Below are 12,701 nucleotides of genomic sequence, written 5' to 3'. Positions count from 1 at the left end.
CTGGGTAGCGCGTGGGACTCCAGGGTGGCAGCGGCGTCTGCTGTTCTGTGGGGAGATACTGGGAAGGGCCGGGGGATGCTGCTATATATGCAGGGGGCTCCAAAACAAGCCGGTCCTGGGCTTGCTTGGGCACCTGGCAGCTCCTCCTGGGGGATCTCCAAGCTGCAGAGACTCCCTGTGCCTGAAGAACGGCAATTGTGGTCAGGTTCTTTTTTCCCCAAGGATTCAGTTGTTTTCATCAAATACGTTGCATCTACCTAAAGAAGCTTGCCTAGCAGCTCTTACAGCACTTTCCAGAAGCTCCCAGGCCTTGTCTGCCTGCCTACTTATCTGGCTGTGCTCTCTGGCCAAGTGTAGCACTCATGCCCAGCTTGCCAGCTTGGTGCCGCTCTTCCTGCGGTGCAGCTGGAGGAGAGCAAGCAGATCTGCCCTCCGTTTAAGATAAGGGACTCACCTGCAGGGCACACCCTTCTTCTGGCTGAAGAGGTAGAGAGGACTTTGATCACTCAGATGGGCCTGCTGCACCTTTTGGATGACCTCATAGCTTGGTCCCAGCTGTAGGGCACAGCTGGGGCTGCTGCAGCACCTATTCAAGTCTGTGGGAGTGAATCACTTGGGTGGGTGCTAGCTAAGGTTGTCCTCCGTTTAAGATAAGGGACTCACTTGCAGGGCACACCCTTCTTCTGGTTGAAGAGGTGGAGAGGACTTTGATCACTCAGATGGGCCCGCTGCACCTTTTGGATGACCTCATAGCTTGGTCCCAGCTGTGGGGCACAGCTGGGGCTGCTGCAGCACCTATCCAAGTCTGTGGGAGTGAATTCACTTGGGTGGGTGCTAGCTAAGGTTGTGATTCAAATGGAGGAAGAGGCATACTGTTAGAGGAAAACAAAGATGAGGTGCCTTATCTACACTTGGGGTGAAGCAAGGCAGCAAAACCAAGGTTGGAGGATGTTCAATTGAAACTAAGGTTGGGTATTTGACTGGTTAAATACAGTTGTGTCAACTGAGTGGTCAAATATTGGTCAGAAATTGTCCATGGATCCAATAATACACAGCAAAAGCACAGATTTGCTATTAAGAAATGTGTCAAAAAATAAAAACAAATATTTCTGTTAAGAAAATGACAAAACAAAAAAGGTGGTTTTTGTAGAATTGCTATAATCTTTAATAGGTAACAAAAAATCCAGTCCATTGACCTGTCAATTGATGATATTAGACTGATCAATTGGCTGGTTTGCCGGCCCTAGTTGAAACCTATTTGTTTCAAACAGAAGGGAATTGAAATTGTCAGGTGGTCTGACTGCAGTGAAAGGGGAGCTGAGTGTCTGGGGATGCTGCTTTTGAGGGGAAGGAGTCCAAGGAGCTGAAGGAACCTTTAACATGAAGCGGAGGGGTTTGACCAGCTACCAATTTCTGTTTAGAGTAGTGGAGATACAGCATGTGAAGCCCTTCCTCATTTGTATGTGCACTTTTCTCTTTTTGGTAGAGGTTTGTTGCATACTGGGAGGACAAGGTATCAGTGAGAACTCACACCTTGTTATTTCCAACCATTTATACAACCTCTACTCCTTTCCCTCCCTGGAAATTCCAAAATAATAATAGACCAACAAAGTTCTTTGGTTAAATCCGATGTCGTTTTTATTAGACCAACTCATAGTTGGAAAAATTTTTCTTTGCAAGCTTTCAGGCATAAATACCCTTTGTCAGGCTGATGAAGCATCTGCAGTTGCGGGGGGGACCTCCTGGATGGAATGAGTAGTAAAGAAGCCAGAGGCTGGTATGCAGGCAGGAAAGCCAGTCAGTGAAAATGTAAATTGAGGAGTCAGTGGGTGAGTGCACACACCAACTGTAGATGCGTTCTCAGCCTGACGAAGGGTATCTATACCCGCAAGCTTGCAAAGAAGAATTCTTCCAGCTATTTGAGTTGGTCAAATAAAATATATCAGATATATCCAAATAACCTTGTCTGCCTGTGTCCTTAGATCAACACGGCTACAACCTATACCCCTGTAAAATAACAATAGTGCGCTCAGGCGTGTGTACACTAATTGGCCATGGGTGTGCTTTGAGTAACTGAAGGGTGAGAGCTTAAGCACACTTACGGCTGATGCATGCTTCAGGCAAAACTGCTGCTTTTTCAAGATAAGGAGCACCACAGGTGCAGCCCAAGGAGAAAGGGGAATGCCTACTTGATCCTGGGCTGTTCCAGTGCCTAAATGATTGCAGGTGTTTCTTCCTCTCTGTAGGCCCCAGTTTCATCCAGTCTCTGCAATGCTGTGGTTCTGCTCAATGCAAAATGGCTGGCGGTATGATTCTCTGAAGTCTGCCAGGCGTCTTCTCACTGCTAGTTATGAGCAATCCCTCCATAGCTTAAACAGACTTTTAAGGCCCACATACACATTTTTGTTGTGATGGAGAGAGGCTGGAGTATAACTGAATAAGTCCTCATTTGTTATGTGTTTTTGCTGTCCAGATACAAGCTTTCATGAGTTTTTGCTATGTTAATGCACATCCTGTTTGTGGTTCATTCTAAAGCAGGAATTATGACTTTGGTGCATTGAGGTTTACTACTTTGCCTTCAGGAGTTATGCCCAGCAAGCACATGGCAGAGACCAAGAAATGAGAGGCAAAGCAACAGAATGATGAATTGCTTTAGTGTTCTTAAAATGGCATTTTAGACTGTGTCTCCTATCTCTTCTCACCTAAGCAGTGCCAGCCTTTTCACCCAGTGTTCAACGTCGAGTTCAGATATCCTCTAAGGAATAATAATACACATACAAATAAATTAGAAGAGCTTAGACTACACCACTGATGTATGTTTTCCAAAAATTTTAAGTCTGATTACTCAGAACAGCATCTCTGGTTAACTTGAACCTTTCCAGAAAGTCCAGCCCTCATCCAAAAATGAGCTTAAGAAATTTCAGATGACTTAGAAGAGCCTCACAATGGTGACACTGTGTTCTCATGTTCTAGCTTGTTTTTCATCAGCCAAGGACTGTAAAAGCAGAAAGACTCCCAGCGATTTCAATGTCTCTGGGTAATGCCATGAATAAAGAGATATTATATAAGATTTGGAGTGAAGTGATTTAAATCAAGACAGTTTAAATCATGAGTTAAGTCAAGTGGATAGCCTTGATTTACATTGTTGATTTTTTTAATCTATTTTTCTTTTTATTTGTCAGTTATTTTCTAAAGAAAGCTACATTTTCATTGGTTGCCATAGTCCTTGCATCCTAAATATTTGCAATGAAATAGAGCCTTTACAGTAGATTTGGACATTCTTTTTCTACCTAGGAGAGTACACTATGACCACATATTTAATTCAAGCAACTGTATGGCTCAACATTTTCAGCATCTTTATTAATTCTCACTTTTTCAGTATGCCATATAATGGGAATGAGATGTGGCTTATTTACTAAATATTTTTTACTTGTGATGTGTTTCAAGCAGCTGCATTAGGCTGGTAACTGGGATTTGAATGCACACAAAAGCATACCACATTTTTTTTAATTAAGACAACCTTCAGTGTTCTTGATACGTAAACCTCCATGTGAATTTAAGAACTGAACCAGCTGGAGCTCAGGTAGGAAGAAACTTTAGAATAGGACAGTGGTTTTCAGCCTGTGGTCTGCAGACACCTGGGGGTCTGCAGACCGTGTCTAAGAGGTTCATGAAAAGATAACTATGATCCATCAAAAGTATGTGACTAACCACACTTACAATTCAAAGGTGTCCACACCTCCATTTGAAATTTTTTAGTGGTCTGCAAATTAAAAAAGGTTGAAACCCCCTGGAATAGGAGCATGAAATTACACATGTGGCTCCTTAAGTGGTACTCGTGAGATACAAGATGGGAGCCCCTGGAGGCAAAGGTGAGGTCTGCAGAGGCTATGTCAGTCTTTTAACATGCAGCTGCACCATCCTTGTGTCCCTCAGAGGATCAGGCTCTTAATATGGTACCAGGCGTATTGTGGCTTATTTATAAAACATCATCTCAACGGGTAACTGATTTCTCTACCGACCCCTTTCCTCCCCTGCTTCTCCCTAGTCTTTCTTTGTATAGAAAAACACAACCTGTAACGCCAAAGTTTTGACAGCAGCTCATGTGTTAAGCTGGTTTGTTTTTTATTTAAATGTTTTAAGAGCTGACTAACTTAGGTCTTACCTTATTTGTGTTGTGTTTCATTTTGAACAGGTTTTTTAAAACCCACAAAAAAGATCATTTAGATACCAACAATGAAAATAGCTGGTTTTAAATAAAAAATCCAAGTGTTAAGTGGGGGTTGTTTTGTTTTTGGTGAAATCATTGATTTATTATTATTTTTTTTATTAACCATGGGAAAATAAATCCTGCCTAGATTTTCCACCCTCAGGATGGTGACTGCCTGCTTACTTTATATGCCCTGAGTATGTGAAACTCCCTCCCATCCTCCCAGCTACTGAGTCATTTCCTCCTGTTAAACCTTCCTTTTTTAGACTCTCACTATACAGTATTTTGTGATGTTGTCGGCTGAGTGCTAAAAACCCTGCTTCAACCAGCTCTTACAGCTCCTACGCTGCCTTGCACGTGCTGCTTTTGTGCCTTAGAAATCCAGCTTCTTTTTTCTCAATAGCGTCCATTTTAGACATGTGCTCTGCTCCTATGCAAATGGTTTATTTGCCATTGTGAATCAGAGGAGTTGACAACTGGCAGAGCAGCTGGTATGCTGGGGCTGCTGCTTATTATGCTAATCACCGTTGTCTCATTGCTGCCCTCTGCCCTCTCCCCTGTGTGTTATATCCACCCACTGCTTTGTCATACGCTTCCATTCTGCCACTGTGGTTCGTTACACATGGATGATGGGCAGTAACCATAGACTACATGGGGGGTGGGGAAGGGGGGACAAGGCATGGGCTTAAAAGTGACACAGACATCATAGGTCGTTAGTTTGCAAGCTGTTCAAAGCTAGGTCCATCATTTCTTTCCATGCATGGACAGTGTCTAATGTGGGCTTGATCTGCTTGGCTTCGCTATAGCAATGTAATCCCTTTGCGTGCTTCCATTCCATCATTTGTTTTATTCTAAGGTATGGGATATTAGCAATTCTCTGGGCATGTAAGGAGACTTTGATAGGTACAGCCCTAACAATTCACTTGCTAATGGGACCCTGGGGTGCAGCCCTTGGATAGGCGTTGCTGTAACTTTCTGTGATCAAAAGGCGAACGGGGAGTTAAACTCCCAAGTTGTCACAATCCTGGAGCTGACTTATCCCATTTCCTGTTATAGAGAGGCAGGTAGTGGAGTGACTAGAGTCCCCACTGGGACTCAAGTCCTGCCTTGTATTCCTGGCTGTGCTGTATGATCTTGGGCAAGGCACTTAATCCATGTCTTAGTTTACCCTCTTTGCAGACACAGAGGTTGATAGCAACTTCCTTTGTGAAGCGCGTTGAGGCCTATTGCTGAAAGAGCAAGGCATTCTTTGGAAACACACCAACATGCACAGGGATGAAAACCCTGCACTAAATTTGCCACAGATCTATGCCAGAATTGAATGTCCTTTGGGACTGCTCTTGGCTTCTGCACTTGCTGCAGGCTGCATTTCTGTCACTTTACAGGGAAGTGAAGGTTGTAAAAACAATGGACTACTGGGCCAGAACGTGTTTTCACTCATGCCGGTGTAAATCTAGAGTAAAGGCCACCAACTACACTGGAATCACCCTGGATTTGCACTGCTCAAAGAGATCCGAATGAGGGCCACTATATACGCTGGGTTTTAAAAACCTCCAAGGGCATTTTGAGTGTTTAGGAATTCATGAAAAGAAATGGAATTAGGAGGCAACTCAAACTGGACAGCATTTTGTTGTGGTTAATCATTATCTTGCATTTCTGTGTTCTTCCCTGTGTGGTTCATTATGTTTTTGGTATTGCCCAGAGGAGGCTACTTCGTGCAATAAGCAAGAGTGAAATGCCTGGATCTACTCAGAGTCAGCTCAGGGCTTATACATGCTATATTTACAACCTATTTTTGTGGTATGCCCTTCTACATAAGAGTTGTATCTTAAGTTTCTGTCTTCTGTGGAGAGGGAAGACTTGTGGCTGACTTGCTGAAGCTCTGGGATTCTGCATGGTTTTTGCATGGTCTCCATCACTGTAGCAAGAAAATGCTTCATAATACTCCTCTAAGGCAGAGTAGAGGTATCACCTCTGCTTTACCAATGGTTATCAAGCTACAGAAAGCTATGTGACTTGCCACGTGACTTACTCAGGAAGTTGTGGTATGTCAGGCATGAGTCAGCTTTTGCACTATAACCACTGGGACACCCTTCCTCAGCCCATGCCCTTAAGAGGTGCTATCTCTGCATCCCATTTTGAGAGACCCTTTGACTAAAGCACAGTTAGGAAGATGATTGAAATGTACAACAGTAGTAACTGCTTATGCTCCTTTTGCCTTCAGTGTTGAGGCACTTAGTGTTGAGGTGGATTTATCTGGAGTGGATTTATCTGGAGTGCTAACTGAGCTCCAGATAATGAGGCTTGCACTAATTGAGGCTAATGAAGACAGGACAAGGCCTCACTTTAACTTTTTGCCTTGTTGATAATAGCTACCCTCAGGTCTAGGAGTTCTTGGACTAGACCAAGGACTCCACTGTGCCAGCCGATGGAACAAAAATCAACTCACAAAGACACTCTCATGGACCCAGAGGAACAGACTTCCACCTTCAGCTATCTCTGTGCAAAACTGAAATTTATTTTCTACCTGTGGGGACTTTTTACCATCTTTAATTTTCCCTGAGCCTGAGGGAATGTATGTGCCCAAAAGCCTGCAGAAATAGATATTTTTTTGCAATTTCTTAGTTGGTCTAATAAAAAGTATTATCTCTGAACCAAGAGTTCTAGAGTTTTGCATGACAGAACAAAAAGGTATTCCTTGCCCTAAACCCTGTGCAATAGCCAGAGACGAGAGGTGAACACAGACAAGAGTGGGGAATGCAAGGAATCGGTGCTGGTCTGAGTGCTAGGCCACTGGTGTACAGATACCGCTGCCAAATGCTGTCAGATTTTTTTGCAGGCCTGGGAAAGGAGGATTCTAAGGAAGGACTGGAAGGAAGCTGAGGCAGATGTGTGTGGGTTTATGGGGAGCTCTTATCAGCACGAGTGGTGGTATAGAAAAGAAAATGGAGTGGCTTGCTTGAAAATTTAACAATGGGCAATGTTGGTCATTAATTCCTACTTTGTTCTGTTTTCTGTTTCTTCACCTAATCTATGCTAGACACTTTGGAGACATCTGCCTTGCTACCGCCATGCAGCTCCAGTGATGGAACCTGGAGTGCAAACATGAAACCAGGGTTTATCACTGTCCTGCTGTGATCCCAGAGCCTGTCTCCTCTTGTGCACCTGTTCCTACCAACACGCTGTAGGTATGCTGTTGTACATCTGTCCATTATAGAGACATTAAACTGTGCTCTGAAATGGCTGGGACAGAGAGCTTTTGCGAAGGGCTTCCAAACGCGATGGACTAGCTTTAGAATCCAGTGTAGCAACTCCTAATCTCCAATGGTGTCCTCTTGGGCTTCTGAGTTCCTAATGCAGCACGGTATAGTTTGGCCTCAAAATAGCCAACAGAGAGCAGCAGTTACCTTAGCTGAGTCAGTCAGTCAGCATATACATAACTGCTAAGCCATGCAATAGTGTCCTCAGTGGCCACGGGCACAGAACTTAGCATGTAGTCATCAACAGTGTGTGTCATGGTGTGTGTTTTGCTACAGCTATGGTCTCTGATTGTCACAAAGACGCCAACGGTGGAGGCTGGCTCTTGCCCTCTCTGGAACCTATTCAGCAAGGCCTACTGACAGCAGGGCAGGTTGAAGCCAGGTGGGAAGACTGTAGGATCTGTGATAAGGAACTTGTTTGGTGGTACTTATCTGTGATAAGGAACTTGTTTGAATGTTGATCTCCATTCCTCGCACCATAAAGTCTCCATCATGAGGTCCTGGTATGACAGTTTAGACCACAGTGGGTGTTGTGATGGTAGAATGTAGCAGGTGGATTTAAGAGATTGTTGTGCAGCAGCCTGCTTGGATTGGCATAGATCTCTTCCACTAGTTTGCTAGTTGCAACGTCCCATCAGGTATGGAGGGGAGCAACGTTGCTCAGGACAGGGAGCCATGGTAGACGGGTTGGTTGAAGAGTTCCTGAGATGATACGCCTCGTTGAATGTAGCTGCATATCAATGAGTTTGGTGTGTGATGACTGGTTCCTGACTGGTGCACAGTAGTCCGACACAGAGTACGACATGGCAAGAGATGACATCCTTAGAGTTGAGGCTCTTGTGCCCCACAATGACTCAGCCAGCTTCAAAAAGGAGATTACTGTGTGTCTTAACTTTCATTGTTGCTTTCTTCAACACCCATGTAGATTGGTTGTGCTTTGTGCCACACAGCCTCTGACCATTCAAGAAAATGGTCAGCTCCAGGGCAGCGCTGGCATTGTGTAGGTGGAAAATGCTGGAAATTGTCTTACTGACACTTGGCTGCAGGTGCCAAGTCTTGCAGTAGTCAGCCAATTTTGTGACGTCTCTGTTCAGAGTGTTCTAGCTCAGAGAAAGTCTGGGCCTGGAATCCACAGCTGATGTTGTCAGCATCGATGAATTTCTGTAACTGGGTTTGTGGCAGGTCATTAGTGTAGAGAAGGGGCGGGCACTTATTTGGGCCCGTGGGCCACATAGGCAGTTCTGTGGAGTTACCACAGGCCAGTCACCACTCCTTCCCCTCAACAGCCTGAAGACTGGCTCTTCCCCACCACTGCCAACAGCGCACAGCCCCAGCCCTGACCCCAGCCCACCCCGTGCCCACTCCGGACTTGTCCCAGCTAGAGAGGACCACTCAAAGCCTATGCATATAACTCTGAATTTGACCTGGCCTGTGCCACACCTGCTCCAGGCCAGCCCACCCATGCTGAGCAGCTGCAGCAGCTGGGCAGAAGCTGCTGCTCAGCATGGGGAAAAAGCGGCCCCTCACTTTCACTGCTGCCGTACCTTTTGTGCTGCAGCTGCCTGGAGCCTGTGCCTGAGCTGCCTTGTGGCTCCTCTTTGCTGCCATTATTGCTTCCTCCAGGCCATCTAGTAGGGCAGTGGTGGCAGTGCAGAGGAGCTGCTCGGAAGCCTGGGCATGGGCTCTGGGCAGCAGCAGCAAGAAAGTTACAGCAGCGGCAAAAGGGAGGGGCTGCTCCCCCCCACCCCTTGCACTCACCATGCTGAGCAGCAGCTTCTGCCCAGCTGCTTCTGCCCAGCTGCTGCTGCTCAGCATGGGTGGGCCTGTCTGGAGCAAGTGTGGAGCAGGGCAGGGTTGGGTCTGGGGGTATTAGTTCTGGCTGGTCCACTTTGCTGGGCTGAGTCCAGAGCAGGTGCAGGGAGGACTGGGGTCGGGGCTGTGTGCACAGGTCCCCACTAGTATCCCAGGGTGCTGGCTAGTGGCAGTGGCAGCTGGAAGGAGCTGTCACCATCTGGGCTGCCTAGAAAGGCAGTCCAGCTGCAGCCCCACGGCATGCCCGGAGGGTGGTGGGACGTACTACAGGTCAAATGGCATCTGGGGCAGGTGGGACTTAATGACCTGCGGCGGGCTGGATGAAGTCTGTATTTTGCCCATCCCGGTGTAGAGATTGTACAAAGTCAGAGCAAGTTGCACATAAAATGGTTTAAGTGAACAGAAACTGGTTTAAACTTGTAACAGAACATAAGTTCGGTGCACATAAATCAGTTTGAACCAAATGGCTGAAACCGGTTTGAGATAAACCTGGTTGAATGTAGTATCAGACTTCACTGACTGAGCTTAAGACAGTTTATGCAACATCTGTCCCAGACCCCTTCCTAGTTTAAGTTAAACCAGAGTCCCCCAGCATCCCAGCATGCTCTGCAGCCCTGGGCTATAGCGGCTGGGCTCTCTGCTTCAGCTGACAGGGCTGACCCCACCTCTCTTCTCCCTAGCTGGAGCAGGGGTGGGCAGGGACATGGCCAGATGCCAGCCACTCTAAGGTGCGGAGGGGGGGGGTATTTCCCCCTCCCTCCCTTGTCCCACCAGCACCAATCTGCCAGGCATTTCTCCACTTACTGCTTCCACGGCGGCAGCGTGGCCAGCCCTGGCAGTAGCCTGGAGTGAACTGGCGAGGGAGGGGGTTTAATTCCCCCCTCTGTCCCATGGACCCAAGCTGGGGTCTGCCTGGTGCTCCCTCCTCACTGCCACAGCAGCTGGAGCAGGGGGGCGGTCAGATGCTGGCCAGCATGGGCCCCTGAGGCATAGGGGGCAGGGAGGTTGTTTATTTTCCCCTCTGCCCCTGGGGAACTGCAGCTGGGGTCTTCCCACCCTGAACCCCACCATTGCCAATCTCTCCCTGCAGTGGAATAAGCCCCCTCCCTACCCCCTCTGCCAGATACTGGAGGGAGGGGGAAATAACCCCCCTCCCTGCTCCCTCGCCTAAGGGGGCCATGCCTGCTGGCCTCTGGCGCTCCCCACCCCTAATGCTGGAGCGGTGAGGGGGGAGCGACTGAGACGGGGGCGGGGGGCCTGCAGCCCCTCTCATGGCTTCCTGGAGTGCAAGCCTCTTCCCAGCAGGGGGCTGCTCTGTGGGTGAGGATGGGAGCTGTGTGGTCAGAGTTGCCACAGACTGCGTGGGGCGACCAGCAGTAGCACTAGGGGGGTTTTGGGGGCTATGGCCACCACTCTGAGCTCTGGTGCTGCCGCCCTCTCCACACAGTCTGTTGCAGCTTTCCCCACCCTGCCCCCACCCGCAGTGCGGCCCTCACACACCGCAAGGAGGCTTGTGCTCTGGGAAGCTGTGAGAGAGACTGCTGCCCTATCATGGTCACTCGCCCGTCGCCACTCTAGCAGCAGAGCTGGGGTGCAGCCAGAAGTGGGCCGGCATGGCCTCCTTAGGCAAGGGTGGGGAGAAGGGCGTTATTTTCCCCTCCCTCCGGCATCTGGTGGATGGGACAGAGAGGGGGCTTATCCCGCTCGCCCCATGCAGAGAATGATCAGAGGTGGCAGCGGCTAGGCCTGGCGAATTCTGCTGCGGTCCCCCGAGGACAGAGGAGGTTGAAGGGGAATAACCCCCCTCCCTACCCCTCTCTGCCTCAGGGGGCAATGCTGCCCAGTGTCCGGCTGTGTAAGTTACTTTAGTGCACAAACTGATGTAAACAACATGGGTATAAATGTGTGTCCAACTGATCAATAAACAATAGGCCTGGGATTTTCAATGGAGCTTTTGGGAGCTAGGCACTCAACCCCCTTGTATTTCAGTGGGATTTGGATGCCTTCCTGAGGTTTTGAAAAGTTTGATTCAAATCCTCATCCTCTGAAAATGTCCAGCCATCTCATTTTTCTGGCTCTGGGTCCTACAGTTCCCAGCTCAAAAGATCGCATCTTGTCTTCTTCCTCTCCCCCTCAACTTGGTCAAGTCTGAACCTCTTGTCTTTGGGCTGGTGGTTGATTTACCTTCCTCTCTCCAGTTCGTCCGTCCCCTTTACAAACCACTCCACTTGCCCCGTTAGAACCCCAGCCAGTAAGGCCGAGGCAGTGAGACAAGAAGCAGTGTTTGTGTAAGTCTGAGTTGGAACCAGCACTGTTAAGTTTTAGAAAGACAGCATTGATAGCTAGTGTATAGAATAACAGTTAGCCTCTCATGGCCTACTGCATTCCCATCTCATGAAGTATTTGCAAGGGACTACTTCTTCAAACCAAATCCAATTGTCTATGATTTTATGATACTCAGTGTGAAGTGGAATCCAGAAGCTTCGGGCTAACCACTATCAAGGTGTGAGTGCCACCTCGTGGCCAACAGGTATTATTTCATGCTTCAGCAATTCTGGAATTGCTAGGGTTTACAGTCCCTGTCTTGCACAAAGGTCTACTCAGTGCAAAGGAACTACAGTTCCCTCTCTCCAGAAGGATTTGCAGCAGCTCCAGTATGAGCTAGAGAAGGGTGTTCTACTTTAGACCATGTGGGATGGTCCCCAAAGATGCTTTATATCCCATGATATTTGGTGGAGCACAGCTGTGGTGTCCTCTTTCTGACCTGCTCTCTCTGGTGGAGTGAAGTAGAGTGGTTTCTTCAGGACCAGGCTGCACCACTGATAGAGGTACGCAGCTGTGTTAGTGTGAAATCAGTCAGAAGGCAGGGTACATATGCATCTGTATAGACTAACTGAATAAGGTGCATAGGGAGAGCACAAGCTTTCGTGAACCCAGGTTCAGTTCATCAGATGCTGTGAAAGGACATCACAGAATGAAGTATAAAGTACAGTGAGTGACTAGGATTCAGTACGTGGGGAAGGAGGAGATCATAGAATCTTAAAAAGTGAGGGCTGGAAGGGACCTCAGGAGGTCATCTCGTCCAACCTGCTGCTCAAAGCAGGACCAGCCCCAAGGAGATCATCTCAGTCAAAGCTTTGTCCAGTCAGGTTTTGAAAACCTCCAAGGATAGAGCTTCCACCACCTCTCTGGGTAACCTGTTCCCATGCTTCACCACCCTCCTAGTGAGAAAATTCTTCCTAACATCTAACCTAAATTTCCCTTGCTGCAATTTGACACCATTGCTCCTTGCTCTGTCATCTGTCACCACTGAGACTAGCTTAGCTCCATCTTCTTTTGAACGTCCCCCTTCAGGTAGTTAGACTGCTATTGTCTCTTCTCAGTCTCCTCTTCTCTAGACTAAATAAGCCCAGTTCCCC

General features: G+C 47.7%; 2 long non-coding RNA genes across 2 annotated transcripts in view; both read left to right on the top strand.

Annotated features, from left to right (window-relative positions):
- LOC109316165 overlaps positions 1 to 12,167 on the top strand; it is a 23,044-nt gene extending 10,877 nt beyond the window's left edge. Inside the window, exon 3 of the long non-coding RNA XR_002102740.1 lies at positions 12,143 to 12,167. This is a non-coding gene — a long non-coding RNA (uncharacterized LOC109316165). The remainder of the gene's footprint in view (positions 1 to 12,142) is intronic.
- LOC109316167 lies at positions 525 to 1,175 on the top strand. Its single transcript, XR_002102742.1, has 2 exons — positions 525 to 633; positions 844 to 1,175. It is a non-coding gene; the product is annotated as an uncharacterized LOC109316167 (long non-coding RNA).
- Positions 12,168 to 12,701: the final 534 nt, after the last annotated feature.

Source organism: Crocodylus porosus, unplaced genomic scaffold (genome assembly GCF_001723895.1).
Source record: "Crocodylus porosus isolate Cpor-Errol unplaced genomic scaffold, CroPor_comp1, whole genome shotgun sequence".
Classification (NCBI taxonomy): Eukaryota; Metazoa; Chordata; order Crocodylia; family Crocodylidae; genus Crocodylus; species Crocodylus porosus.
Note: the sequence above shows the minus strand (reverse complement) of the source record. Positions and strands in the feature narration are given on the sequence as shown.